Source organism: Equus quagga, chromosome 14, assembly GCF_021613505.1.
Source record: "Equus quagga isolate Etosha38 chromosome 14, UCLA_HA_Equagga_1.0, whole genome shotgun sequence".
Classification (NCBI taxonomy): Eukaryota; Metazoa; Chordata; class Mammalia; order Perissodactyla; family Equidae; genus Equus; species Equus quagga.
In genome coordinates, this window is record NC_060280.1 from 44,354,227 (window position 1) to 44,368,662 (window position 14,436).

The 14,436-nt window shown below is 38.2% G+C and overlaps 1 protein-coding gene across 1 annotated transcript in view; it reads left to right on the forward strand.

The window, feature by feature from the left end:
- FAT3 (FAT atypical cadherin 3) overlaps positions 1 to 14,436 on the forward strand; it is a 615,042-nt gene that overhangs the window by 501,159 nt on the left and 99,447 nt on the right.

The window sequence follows — 14,436 nt, forward strand, 5'->3', positions numbered from 1 at the left end:
GAGTGAGATGTATTTGTTTCCTGATCATTTACTGCAGATTTATCTCTTTGACAACAAAGTCAGATTTCCTTGAATTTACAAAGAGGAGGATATCTATATTGTCTGAGTTAACACACCGTGATATTCTTCGCCTCCTCATTTCTTAGTCACAGAAAGTTAGAGCTAGAAAATACCTGAGTCCAAATTCATTTCACAAATGAAGATAAGCTAAGTAATGTATCCAAGGTCACCCAGCCTTCATAAAGGACAAGGACTGAGATCTAGGTGCCTTGACTCCCATCCAGCCTCCATGCCAGAGCTTCTTTATCCTGGCTGCACAGTAGAATCCCCTAGTTGTGGGGGCTTTGGGAGAGTGTTAAAACCACTGCGACACAGGCCCCACTCACAGAAAACCTACATGATTCTGACATGCAGCCAGGGTTGAAGACCATTGCTTACCCTCTGCTACTTGAGTGCTTATGAAAGACATTGAGAGCAAGGAAGAGCAGAAAATCTCTGGGCAAGACTAACACAGTGTTAGATATGAATATGAGGCAGATTTACCCTAAATATGAGAAGATTTTTTTATTTTATATTTTAGCACCAGAGATCTTAGGCCAGTTATGGCAGAGGACTGGCACACACACACATCCTGTAGCCCCTCCCATCCTCCCTGCTTCTATCTTCTATTCCCATGACCAGAAGCCATCACTAATTGATCAAGGTCCTTTTCCTTGGCTGAGCCCAGATGTATCCTCAGAATCCTTCTCAACACAATGGTTGAGGTAGTGAAGATGAAATTTTTGCCAACCCTGAAGTAAGCAAGTGTGATTTATTTAAAATATGATGTAAGCTTTTGTAACTATATTGTTTTAAAAAGGGGAAAGAGGGTATTTCATGTGCTTATCTGCCCAGCTGCCTCTTAGTTTGAAGCTGTTCGAAAAATATGAGACTCTTCCCTCTGAGTCTGTTTGTAATCATAGAATGGCGAAATTTTAAGGAAACAATAGGGTTTGTTTTAGTACACCCCTTTTGCTTTTTATTCAAATAAACTGAAATCCAGAAAGGGGAAGTAACGTGTGTATGATCAGGCAGGCAGTGTGTGACAACTCCCGATCCTTCAACCCATGTCATTTCCTAGAAGGCCCATACGATCCCATTTGCCTGAGAGAATCCCATTTTCACCTATTGCACTGGTATAATTATTAATAGTATCCCATTCACTCCCCAAATTGCCCCAGTTAGGACAATAAATTATATGGTCACCCTACCGAAATCCATACTGCTTCAGAGTATTTTCAAGACTAAAAGACAGACAACTGGAAAGGCCCCCAGGGTTGAGATCCTATGAGAATCACGCAATCTAAAAGCAACCCCAAAGACTAATACAAAACAACCCACTTGCAGAATTGCTAAGACTTTAGTACTCATTCACTTTAAATTGGAATTTAAATTAGGCTTTTTAAATTAGCCGTGTCTTGGCATATCCATCCTCAACTTTTTAGCACCACTTAAAAACATAAGACATATTTGAATAAAATACAAATAAAGCATGGAACTGTATTCATTTCCATACTTTTCTCTAGGGTTTTAATAACAGTTGAATTAAATGGTAATTCAGTGTGCCCAGAATGTTATAGATACACATTAAATATTTTCAAAATGGGGAAATGAATAGTAGATACTACATATTCAACAGGGCCTATGTGGCAGGAACACTGGATCCTCAAAGCACACAACTGATTTGTGTTAACCGAAAAAAATTATCAATGAAACTTTTATTTTCAGATTTCATTAGGACCAGATGAGAAATCATTTAACAGCATTTATTTAATAAATATTTCTTGAGTTCATACCATGTGCTAGGAGCTGTAAAAGATCCCTGAGGTCACAGCAATTCAGAGTTTTAAAACCAGATGACTGATACACACCCACTTTTTGAAAATTAATATGGAAGCATATATTACAAGACTTTGAATGTACTCATTGTTCGAGTCCCGCTTTTGTTGATTTTCCTTCAGACTAATGTATAGTTAGACTTGTCTCCAGAGCAGTTCCGAAAGAGTTTGAGAATTGGGGTGAAGTTGAAGGTTCCCCTTAGCAAGGCCAAGATAAGGAGGTTAATAAAGGGTATCAAGAGATTTTCTTGTCAAAAGCTTCCAACTCACTCTGGTCTCTAGGACCATGACCCCTCAAGATGTGAGACCTAAGAGTTTCCAGAGTATAAACTTGCCTGCCATTGTTATTACCATCAGAAAACCATCTCTCTGACTATGGGGCTATGTTTGGGCCTGAATACCCCACCAGCGTCTGCCAATCCAGGTAGAGGGCCAGGAGCATTTCTCTGAATTAGTCAATGCCCTCAGTGTCAAAGACATTTTTACCAAAGGATGTTTTGGGAAGAAAAAGTATTCTAGATTTCTTTTAGAAACCAATAAGAAATGCTCCAACCCATGACCCTAGGCCACTTAATGATTTCACCATCAAACAGATACCCTTCACCGTATAACTAAATAGATGTCCTATAGCCCAAAAACACCTGCTCAGTTTTCCTCTGGGAACTATTCTCTGCTTTGTTCATTTGGAATCATAAAATGTGGTATGACACAGGCTTCAAATCAGCCATAAACAACATGTCTAATTTTACTTCACAAATGTCAAATAAATCAGAGCCTCAGGGATCTCTGTGTTGACATGAAAACCTTGCCTTCATCCTCAGTTTTGTCCTGTTCTCCCAACTCTCATAGGATTCTTGTGCCTCAGAGCTACTCTATCCGGTGACGAATAAACATCCTCTTCTTTACTGAGATTCCCCAGTGTGAGTACAGAATGTAAAAATGTTCTGTGGATTTCAAGTTATAAAGATTTAGATAAATTAAATGCAAAAGCAAAGCATCCCGACATTTACAAAAACCTCCTGGCAAGATGGACAAGGGCCTCTGCATAAAATAGTTGTTGATTTTATGAAGGATATCATCGTACTTTATATAGTATAGCATAGTACTGACAGCATGGGCTTTGCAGCAGATAAATCCATGTCCCGATCCCAATTCCGCCACTTACTAGCTGAGTCACCTCCAGCACATGCAGGTCACTAAATTTCTCTGCACCCCAGTCCCCTTGTCTGTAAAATTGGGGTACCAATATCTACATCATTAGAGTTGATGTAAGGATTACATGAGTTTCTATATACAGAGTACTAGCTTGAGGACTAAACATAGTAAGATCTCCAGAAATACCAGCTACTGCTAATGTTATTATTACTGTCATCACTTAGCCTCTCTGAGCATTTGTATCATGGGGGCTGCCTCACAAGTTCTTGTGAGAAGTAAAAGCTCTGATGAATGGGATGATCCAGTGCTGCATCCCAGGCCTTTAGCGGAGGACTATTCTGGGTACTTTCTGACTTGTCCAGCAGTGCAAAGTGTAAGATGATCCATTAAGGCGCCCTCAATGCAGATCAAACCAGAAAGAATTTGTGAAGGGCTTGGTGAGCACACCAGAACCAAGATATGTTACTGGGCTTTTTCTAGTTCCTGATGCTCCCCCCAAGATGGCCACCTTTGATGGCTCTTTGACAATCTTCTCTTCACCTAAAACCAGCCAACATTTTTGAGTGCTTTCTATATTCCAAGAATTATCCCAAGTTTTTAAAAGCTTACTCCCAATTTCTACATGTATAGTGTCCTGAAATGGTAACAAATAGTTCATGACTGGCACCAGAAATAGCATTACTCTAAAACACAGAATGAATAATGTTGAGTGGAGAGTTTTAAAACTGGCATCCTGGTGCCAGCTGTGTTCCTTCCTGTCCAGACCCCTGCCCCACTCCAAATCCTGCTGCCTCCAACAACGCAGTGCAAATAGGACCCAGTTGTGCAAACAACTTAAACTCTCCAAGATAGTTTGAGGCCTTGGGAAGTCCTCAGAAAATTGTCCTCATAAAATTGTTGATAAATTTTGGTGTGTATGTATATTTTTTTAGAGAATAGATCCTTAGTTTTCATCAGGTGTTCAAATGGGTATGTGGCTTAAAAATGATTAAGATAAATTAATTCCTCAAGACGTTTTTGTTATTCAGAAACTCTAGCTAAAAATTTCAACATGGAAACATCCATGCTTTCCAGGAAACACATACATCTGAGAGGATTGATGGTTTTATAAAGCTTCCCTGCTCTGGTGACTGGGCTGGCTGTTTCCATGGTGTTTCAAAGCACTGTTGTTCTGGGTTAAGAAAGAGACTAAGTTTGTCTACCAAAGTCCTGGATAGCAAACAGGAGGTTAACTCCTTTCAAGAAATGAAAAATAGAAATAGTCTTTGAAAAAAAGAGTACCACTATTCTTCAGCATTATGGACGTATTCCCCACTTTGATGTCTTAGAAACCAAGAGTTGAGCAAGGGTGTCTGGCTTAGAAGAGAAGGATGAAGGAGTAAGAAAGCGGTGCTGTCTAGTCGGAGGAGCAATGAGGAATCACAGAGCACTAGCTGTTATGAGAGGGAAGGTGGAATATCCAGGTGGAAACAGAGGACTATACAGAGCAGGAATAATGAGATGCCATGAGGAATGAAGTTACTGTCCAAACATACAGGAGTACTACAAATCTATTTTAAGAGGGATTCTACCCTCGTGCCCAGACTGTGGTCTTTACAAACAATTTCCCATGGAAAGGAACTAGCATTCCTTGTAGAAATAGCTGATTTCAGATTCGGGGCAGGATATGGGCTGGGCATCTTAGCCTGCCAGAAAAGGCTAGTGAAATCATGTTAAAAGGTGACAAGAGGCAACTTGAACTGTCTTCCACTGATCAAAGATGGAATAATTTGAGCATCAAAAAGGATGACTGTGGCCAGCCCGGTGGTGTAGCAGTTAAGTTCACCCCCTCTGCTTCGGCGGCCCAGGGTTCTAGAGTTCAGATCCCAGGCGTGGACCTACACACCGCTTATCAAGCCATGCTGTGGCAGCCATCCCACATATAAAGCAGTAGAAGATGGGCACGGACGTTAGCTCAGGGCCAATCTTTCTCAGCAGAAAGAGGAGGATTGGCAGCAGATGTTAGCACAGGGCTAATCTTCCTCAAAAAAAAAGAAAAAGGAAAATGTAATGAATTGAAACACATGAAATAGATAAAAATCCAAGTGTTTATATGATATTCAAAAACAAACTCATTTAGGGGGCTGGCCCCATGGCCAAGTGGTTAAATTCGCATGCTCCGTTTCATTGGCCCAGGGTTTCACTGGTTCGGATCCTGGGCGTGGACATGGCACTGCCCATCAGGCCAAGTTGAGACGGCATCCCACATGCCACAACTAGAAGGACCCACAACTAAAATATACAACTATGTACAGGGGAGATTTGGGGAGAAAAAAGCAATTAAAAAAAAAAGATTGGTAACAGTTGTTAGCTCAGGTGCCAATCTTTAAAAAAAAAACAAAAACAAAACTCATTTAACTCTCACAATTCCTCTATGAGGCAGAATACCTCCCCCCCAGCCCTGCTTCAAAGATGTCCTAGTCTTCAGAATTTGTGATTATGATATGGTACATGGCAGAAGGGACTTTGCAGGTGTAATTAAGGTTACAGATCTTAAGATAGGGAGAGGGATTATCCAGGTGGGCCCAATCTAATCACATGAGGCCATAAGCAGATAAGTTTTCTCTAGCTGGAGTCGGAAGAGATGCGACAAAAGAAAAAGTCAGAGATTCCAAATGTGAGAGGATTTGAAACATCATCGCTTAGTTGAGTACGGAGGGGGCGACATGACAAGTCAGGCGAGTGGCCTTAAGGAGATGAGATAGGCTGCTGCTGACTGCCAGCAAGGAAACAGGGACCTCAGGCCTAGAAGCTCAACTGAATTCGACCAACAGTCTGAAAGAACTTGGAGCTGATTCATCCCCAGAGCTTCCAGAAAGGAGCACATCCCTTCCAACCCCTTGATTTCAGGCCTGTGAGACTCCAAGCCACACCATGCTCAGAACTAGGAGATAATAAATGAGTGTTGCTTTAAACTGCTAAGTTTGTGTAATTTGTTGTGGTACAAATAGGAAACTAATCTCCTGTTGTCATCTCCATTTTACAGATAAGGAAATTGAGGCAAAGCGAGGTTAAGAAATGTGGGTAGATCAGGGTTCAGACACACACAGCTGGGTCCTAGAGCTTGCCCTCTCAACGGCTATACTGTGCTGCCTCTCAAAGGCAAGATGAAAGCTTTGCTACCTATTCTAAAGCAGGAAGAGAAACTCATCTGGCTCTACTAGTTATGAGGGCGACACTTTTTAAAATAGCTGCCTGGGGAACATGATGCCACCTGTGGCCGTTAGAATGTCTCATAGCCAGCCATACGTGCTGGGGAGAGAGCAAAATACCCCAGTCTCTTCACAGCCCTCACTTCAACCCACTGAGCTTATGGAACAGAGACACACATTACCAAGGATGACAAATTATGAATTTTAACAACTTTTTCCATACATCTGCCAAACCAGTATGAGCTGCTGCATCTTCATAGCAAATTTAAGCGAATCTTATAGCTCTTCCAAAGGATCAATGGATGAAAATGCATAGTAATATATAACACGATATTTGCATAATAAGACAACAATCTTCATTTTTAAGCTTCATTTCCCTGATACCCTGGGAGTAGGGAGTAGTTAAATCAAGTGTTACCATTACGCTCATTTTTCCAGTGAGAAACTGAGGCACAAACTAGTTAAGTGGCTGCCCTAGGTGTGCACAGGTAAAGAAGTACAAACCCACTTCTTCCTTCTCAAAATCATATAGCATCTCAAGTACTTTCTCCTACACATCTATATATACAAAATACACAGTTTAATTCATTATGGAAAGCATTTGGTGTAGCAGAAGGAGCACTGACCCAGAATCAGCTGACTCAAGTCCAAGTTGACACTTATCCAGTTGTTGTCGGTGTTGCCACAGAAGTTATCTCCCTCCGTGTAAAACTCAGCTTCTTCTGCCTAATGGGGCTAACACCTTATACACCTCGTGAGTTGTCGTAAGAATAAAATAATTGAGAAGGTCCTTGAGATCTGTGACATGCTGGACACATGCAGGTTTTATTATTACAGTCTCATTCTCAATTTAAAATTGGAATAACACACCTGATAAGTATAAAATATTATGTGTGTGGCTTTTATTGTTATTCATGAAAGACAGCAGACATATTCATGCCCAAAGAATAATCTAAAAATTACATTGATTTGATTCAGGGACTCATGATATATGCTTTTGTGATTTTAATATGCTTTTCTTATTCAAGCCCTGGTTTGATTTATAAAGATATGAAAATCAGCTTGTATTTGTATGTTCCATGGACAAACCCGAGATTAAAAATCTCTTTCAGAAAATCTCCAAAATTCTTAAACCCACAAAGGCAGCTAACTGAGATTGGCCACAAAGTCTTTCTGCCTGATGGTCTGTACTCACTGGGCTGGGAGATCTGTGACCTGCATTCCTAAGGTTAGCCTTCATCTCCATAGCCAGGAGGATTCCACTCCTCTTGTGTCTCTCAGCGATGTGTTAGGAGTTCCTAACTGGCCTCCTTCTTTAAAAAGTAGACTTTATCTTAAAAATTTGGACTTTGTCTTATCCTTTCCCTCCACCTTGCTCCTGCTTAAAAGGTAGGGGTTGGGGGAGGGTAGGAAATCACTTTTGCTAAAGCTGCTCCATGATTCCCTAGATCAAGATACTCCCAAGGGACACTTCCCTCATCAAGGGTTTTCTTTCATCTGCTTTAGCATCATCTCCCTCTTAGGAGATGAAACAAAGACAGTGGCCCAAAACTTCCTTGTATACTTAGATTAGCAAAATGCTGAAACAAGTGCAATTACATATAGATAAAATAAAGCAGCCAGCCAACTCTAATGTGAGACTTTCTGTTAAAAAAATAATAATGACAAAATGTCACTGTATGTAATAGATCTGTGTCTGACAACTTATGAGTAAATGTGTTTTTGAAAATGGATTCCAGTTTTAAAGGTAGCACGGACCTTTCGATTTAGAATAATCCCATGGTTAATTTTCCTGAAATGAGAACAGTCATGTCAGTTATCTATTTTGTAAATAAGGACTTCTGTATAGCAAGGTACATAATATTTGTTTGCATATGTGTTATATACATTTATAATTCATGTGTCTATAATTTAAGTGCACATGGAAATAGTATATAGAATGAATACAGAATTTGACTCCATAACACCTAGGTTTGAGTGTGGCCTTGCCGTTGTGACTTGGGGCACACCCTTAACTTCTCTGATTCTCATTTTCCCCACTGGTAAACTAGAGATAATAAAGTTTAAGAAACGAATATTATACAGGTTTATAAACTGTAAAAAAGCACAAGCTAACATGATTTCTCTACTGATACGTTCAAACGCAAAACTTGTAAGCTTGGGAAGAATACAAGGGGGCATCACCCTTGAAATCACAACTATAGAATGTTTTAAATATGGTTTTGAAACGCCAGCAGAGGCAGAACAGAATTTCAGTAATTTAGGACTTAATTGGTTCTAATAAAAGACAGAGGCCTCACCCCACAGCTTACCCCATGGACACTTCATGCATGAGCCTTTGTAAAGCCAAGCTTGGCATCTGCCCAGACGTAGCTTCGACGAGCCTGCAAAACCCAAAGTGTTTGTGGTGGGCAGCATTGAAACCAGCTCTGAAGAGACTTCCTACATTCAGGTTTCCTCCTGCTTTGATTCCATTGTACTTCTTTAGGCCTTTCAATTACCATTTTGAACACAACATCTTTGAGTTACTTTACTTTGTTTGTTAGTTCAGGAGCTCACAAATGGCCCCAACTGTGGGAAATAAAAAGCAAATGAGGAGAAGGAAGTCTTTTACAGAGAAACACTTGTTCTGACTGTAGATTAGGCTCAGGACAAAGCAAGCAGAAAGAGGCAAGCTTTTCAAGAGCACGTCAACTTTGAAACTTCACGAAGGTCAGGGCAGGCTTGCTGGCCGGAAAGGCTTTTTATCCCATTAATATAACTACTTCTGTGAACACAAATATTTTAGCATCTTGACTAAGTTAACTTGAACTTTTTAAAGGAAAGAATTGACATTCAAAGAATCTAGTATGGCTTTCCAAATACAGTGCAGATAAAAACAATACTCAAAATTCTATAGGCACACTTCTCACCCTTTTTCTACCACAAATGACAGACAAAGCTTGTCCCCATGTCAGGCTCACTCCCATGGGCAAGTCTTCCTGGCACAGAGGTCATAGCACCGCCCTTTTTCTCTCACTCAAAAAAATACATCTGCACCAAAGTGAGGAACAGTACAGCTATTTATAAGAACACCCATGGTCTGACTAAATTTATTTTCAAAAGTAATAATTTTCTAGAATACAGCCAAACGCCTACATATTATTTAATGGAGAATCACTAAAGGCTTTCCTATTAGGAGTAAGACAAGAATATCACCATTTCCACAGCTATTTAACGTCGTGCTGTATTAGCCAATGCAGTTAGATAGATAAAGCAATTTGTGTTATAAGAATTGTAAAGAAAAGGATAAAATGATCTCTATTTGCATACAGTATAATTATATATCTGAAAAGCTCAAAAGAGTGAATGGAAAAACTACTGCAAATGATAGAAAAATTTAATAAATTTCCAGGTTATAAATTTAGCATACAAAAATCAATAGCCTGCATATATAACCAAAAAAAAAAAAAAAAACAACCAGTGAAAAGATATAATGAAAAAGAAAACCCCCTTTAGGGTAGCACATGTATAAACTTTAAAAAGCATTCACAGTAGCCAAGACTTGGAAGCAACCCAAGTTCCCATCAATGGATGAATGGATAAAGAAGATGTGACATGTGTATCCACTGGAATACTACTCAGCCATAAAAAGGATGAAATCATGCCATTTGCAACAGCATGGATGGACCTTGAGTGTATTATGCTAAGCAAAATAAGTCAGGCAGAGAAAGCCAAATCTGTATGACTTCACTCATGTGGAAGATAAACAAACAAACACATAGATACAGAGATCAGATTGGTGGTTACCAGAGGGGAAGATGGTGGAGAGAAAGTAAAAGGGGTAAAGGGGCACATTTGTATACTGATGGATGGAAACTAGACTTTTGGTGGTGAACACGAGAGAGTCTACACAGAAGCCAAAATATAATGATATACACCCGAAATTTACACAATGTTATAAACCAATGTGACCTCAATAAAATAATTCTTTTTAAAAAACATTCAAAACCTATTTGAGGAAAACTGGAACATTCCTGAAAAACAAAACAGTAGATTCAAACAAATGAAACAAGACAAACAATGTTCTTGGATAGGAGACTCCATCATAAAGAAATTCGTTCTCCTTAATGAACTTATACTTTTAACATAATCCCAATTTAAATGCTATCCAGTTTTTGTCAGGTGTTATACTGGTTGATTATAAAGTTCATTTGGAAGAACAACAATCAAAAATAGCCAGAAAAACTCTGAAAAAGAACAAAGAGAGAACCTAGCTTTTCCCAACAGTTAAAACATACTATAAAATCTCTATAATTAAACCTTTTGAAATTGGTGCATGAAAATACAGATAAACCAATGGAACAAAATAGAATAGCCAGAAATATATTATTTGCATATGTAAATTTAGTGCACTATAAAAATCACTTCTCAAATCAATGAGAAAGTGATAGTCTTCTAAAAATTGTCATTGAAGTAAATGCAAGAGCCGTGTGGAAAAAAAATAGAACTGGATCCAGTCCTCACGTAATATACCAGGAAAAATTCCAAATGTATTAGAGATGTAAGTTCAAGAAAAGGAAACGTGTTATTTTCAAAAAATGAGTATGTTTACCTATAGTTCAAAAGTATAGAAAATGTTCTAAACTATGACAACATCCAAAAACAATAAGGAAAAGATTGATGTATTCAATGACATGAAAACAAAAATAAAAACTTTTGCATGGCAAAGAATCACCATGAGCAAAGTAAAGATAAATGACAAAATTTAAAACATATTTGCAATTTATATCACCATACTTCCAAAAATAAAGAAGGAAAAGGCCATCTAACCCAATGAGCTGATATAAATAGTTGTAACAGAAAAAGAAATGCAAATGGCTCTTAAACATTTGAAAAGATGCTCAACCTCACTCATAGAAAGGCAAACTAAAATTATACTGGGAAGCCATTTCTCATCTATGAGATTGGCCAAGAATCCAAAAATTTTACTACATACTCTGTTGGCAAGCCTGTGGGAAGACAGTCATTCTTATGTATTGCTACAGGAATGAAAAAATGATGAAACTTTTGTGGAGGGGAATATAGAAATATCTAACAAAACTATATAAGCACTTATCCTTTGATCCAGCAGTCTCAATTCTAGGGACCCAAAGTTATGGTAGCAAAAACATGAAAAGACGTGGGCACAAGACTCTTCATTGCACACTCTAAGAGCAGAAATAGGAAGCATCTTAAATGAACGTTGAAGAGGACCCGTTGAATTAACCATGATATGTCTACCCAACGGGAGTCTATCTCTATACTGCTGTGGAGAGGTCTTCAGGATATAATGCAGAGTTTCTCAACAGCCACACTATTGACATTTTAAGTCAGATAGTTCTCTGTTGCAGGGGGCTAGTCCTGTGTGTAGTAGGATGTTTAGCAGCATCCCTACCCTTTGTCCACTAGATTCCAGAAATACCCACTTCCCCAGTTGTTACAACCAAGAATGTCTCCAGACATTGCCAAATCTCCCTTGGGGGACAAAGTCATCCCCAATTGAGAATAACTGATGTAATGTTAAGTGTAATAGCATGTTGGGGGAAAATGTATACAATATGTTTATATTAACAAAATAGATGGGTAAAACATAACATAAATTAAAAAAATGATTACCTATGGGAGAAGGAGGGAATAGAGTGAAGCAGAAAGATATAGAAGCTAAACGTCTTTGACTATAACTTTTTTGTAAATTTGACAATGGTACTTTTACATATAGTATAAAGCAAGATTAAATGTTACAAAAAGCAAATCATGGGGCCAGCCCAGTGGCATAGTGGTTAAGTTCGCACACTCCACTTTAGCGGCCCAGGGTTCACGGGTTTGGATCCTAGGCACAGACCTACATACCACTCATCAAGCCATGCTGTGGCAGTGTCCCATATACAAAATAGAGAAAGACTGGCACAGATGTTAGCTCAATGGCAATCTTCCTCAAACAAAAAGAAAGAGGAAGAGTGGCAACAGATGTTAGCTCAGGGCCAATCTTCCTCACCCAAAAAAAAGCAAGTCTAAACTTTGAAAGTAAATGGAAGCAAATGAACCTATATGTATATCCAATTGGTAGCATATCTACACAAAGAAGAGCTATTCTGAGTGACTTTAAACATACTAATTTGACTATATATCCCTAGTGGGGGACAAAAAGAACTGCAAAATAATATTAAATTGTTTTCAATGATTATAATTGTAATATAAATATAGTAACAATGTTGGTGTTGTTATTTTGAGACTTTTGTGCATGTATTTCAGATTAAACAATGAATAATTATGATGTCATTAAGCATCAGAAATTTCAGTATGGAAGAAAGGAGATACAGATGTAAAAAGAATGAGATTAAGTAAAAACCTTGAAGCCATAATTTTTAATTGAAAGTATCAGTAGAAACTCATGAAAAAATTAACAACAATAGACTTTGCAGACTATGTCCACTGAAAAAACCTAGACACAGTAGCAAATCCCACAGCAATGAACATTTCTAACACGAGATCATGGTCTCTAAATGCCATTTCTAACTAGAAAGAAACCAACACTTTTTGGAGAAATGGATAATTCAGGGATGCGGAAGAAAATGTACAAGGTTACCATGGAAAAAATTACCAATAGCAATTATTAGAAAGCAACGAAACTATAAAAGACTACAAGGATTATGTTGCAACATCTCAAGAGCCAATTTAAAGAGGCTCCCACTGGCCAAGGAAGGGTCACTTGTGCGCCAATAAGTATAATAAGTATAGTACCTGGAATGGACAGACGTGATTAAATTCATGAGCTCATAATCATGCTTGACAAAAACACCTCAGTGATCAGTTTGAGAGGAGCTGGAGAACCAATCATTGTTTTGAAATGATAAAGAATTAAGTGTTTATGCGGCCTTTCCTACGTCAAGTGTACTTCAGAGTAACCAAATAATTGAAGTTTCTTTTCAGAATTCCTCTAGCTAATAAGTGAGGAAGAAATCATGTAATTAAAACATTACCATTTTGCAATTTTTAATGAATTAATGTTATCTGTGTAATTATCATAATGATTGCTAGTATCACAGAACAAGAGAAAGAACCAGATATTATGTATCTCCAGATGGAAGTATACTATATTACCCTTGAAGGATTTTTGTCAGATCCAAAAAAAAAAAAAAGGAAAACTGAGCTTGAGTCTTATCAGGGTTCCTAGATCAAACTACAAATTTATAAGAAATACAGGGGACAGAGAGACATATAGAACAAAACCACAGGGAGGCAATAAGGAAAATTCAGACTGTGGGAGTTAAAGAGAAAATGAGTCAGTGTGTTCAGTACCAAAAATAACAACATAAAAATTGCAAGGAAATAGAAAAAGAGAGAGGGAGAACTTATAAATTAAAAGGTAATTAAAGGACATATCAACCAAATGCAATGTTTGGATCTTATTTGCCTATCCTGATTAAAATGTAATTATATTTATCATAATCATGAAATTTTTTTATTTTATGAAATATATATACACATATGTATATGAACATACATAATATGTTAAAATTATGGAAATATGAATGCTAACTGAATATTTAATGATATTAAGGAATTACTGTTTTCTCTGTTTAGATGTAATAATGGTATTGTGTGTATGTGTGTGTGTGTGTGTATCTATCTTTTAGAGATATATATTGAACTTATATGATGGCTAGATTTGCTTCAAAATAATATGGGGGAGCAGACAGGGATGAATGGATATATAGATGAAACAAGATTAGCCATCAGTTGATCATTGTCAAAGCTGAGTGATGAATATGTGAGGGTTCATTAAACTATTACTTTTATATCTGCCTGAAAATATTTATAACAAAACGCTTTATAAAAGAAAACAACTTGGGACTTCATGTTTTAGCTGTCGTCAGTACCACGTTCTTTGCTAGCCACCTCCCATCTGAAGGAGAGCCGCCATGTGTGGACACTGCGGTTGAGAAGCTCTGATTGCTCTGAGGACGCTGCCTCCGTGTTCAGTCCTCCCTTTCCTCTGCCTCTTTTTTACTCCTCCCGTCCTGTCACTGCCTCCACATCGAGTCCACTATAAGGAGCCCATAACAAGAATTTAAGATAATAGGAATTTAACAAACTAAAGTCACCTTGTGATCTCCTACATCGTGCCTCAAATAGTCGTGTTGAATTATCACCTCCTGGGGCCATCTCACCTGTTCAATTAATAGTGAGAA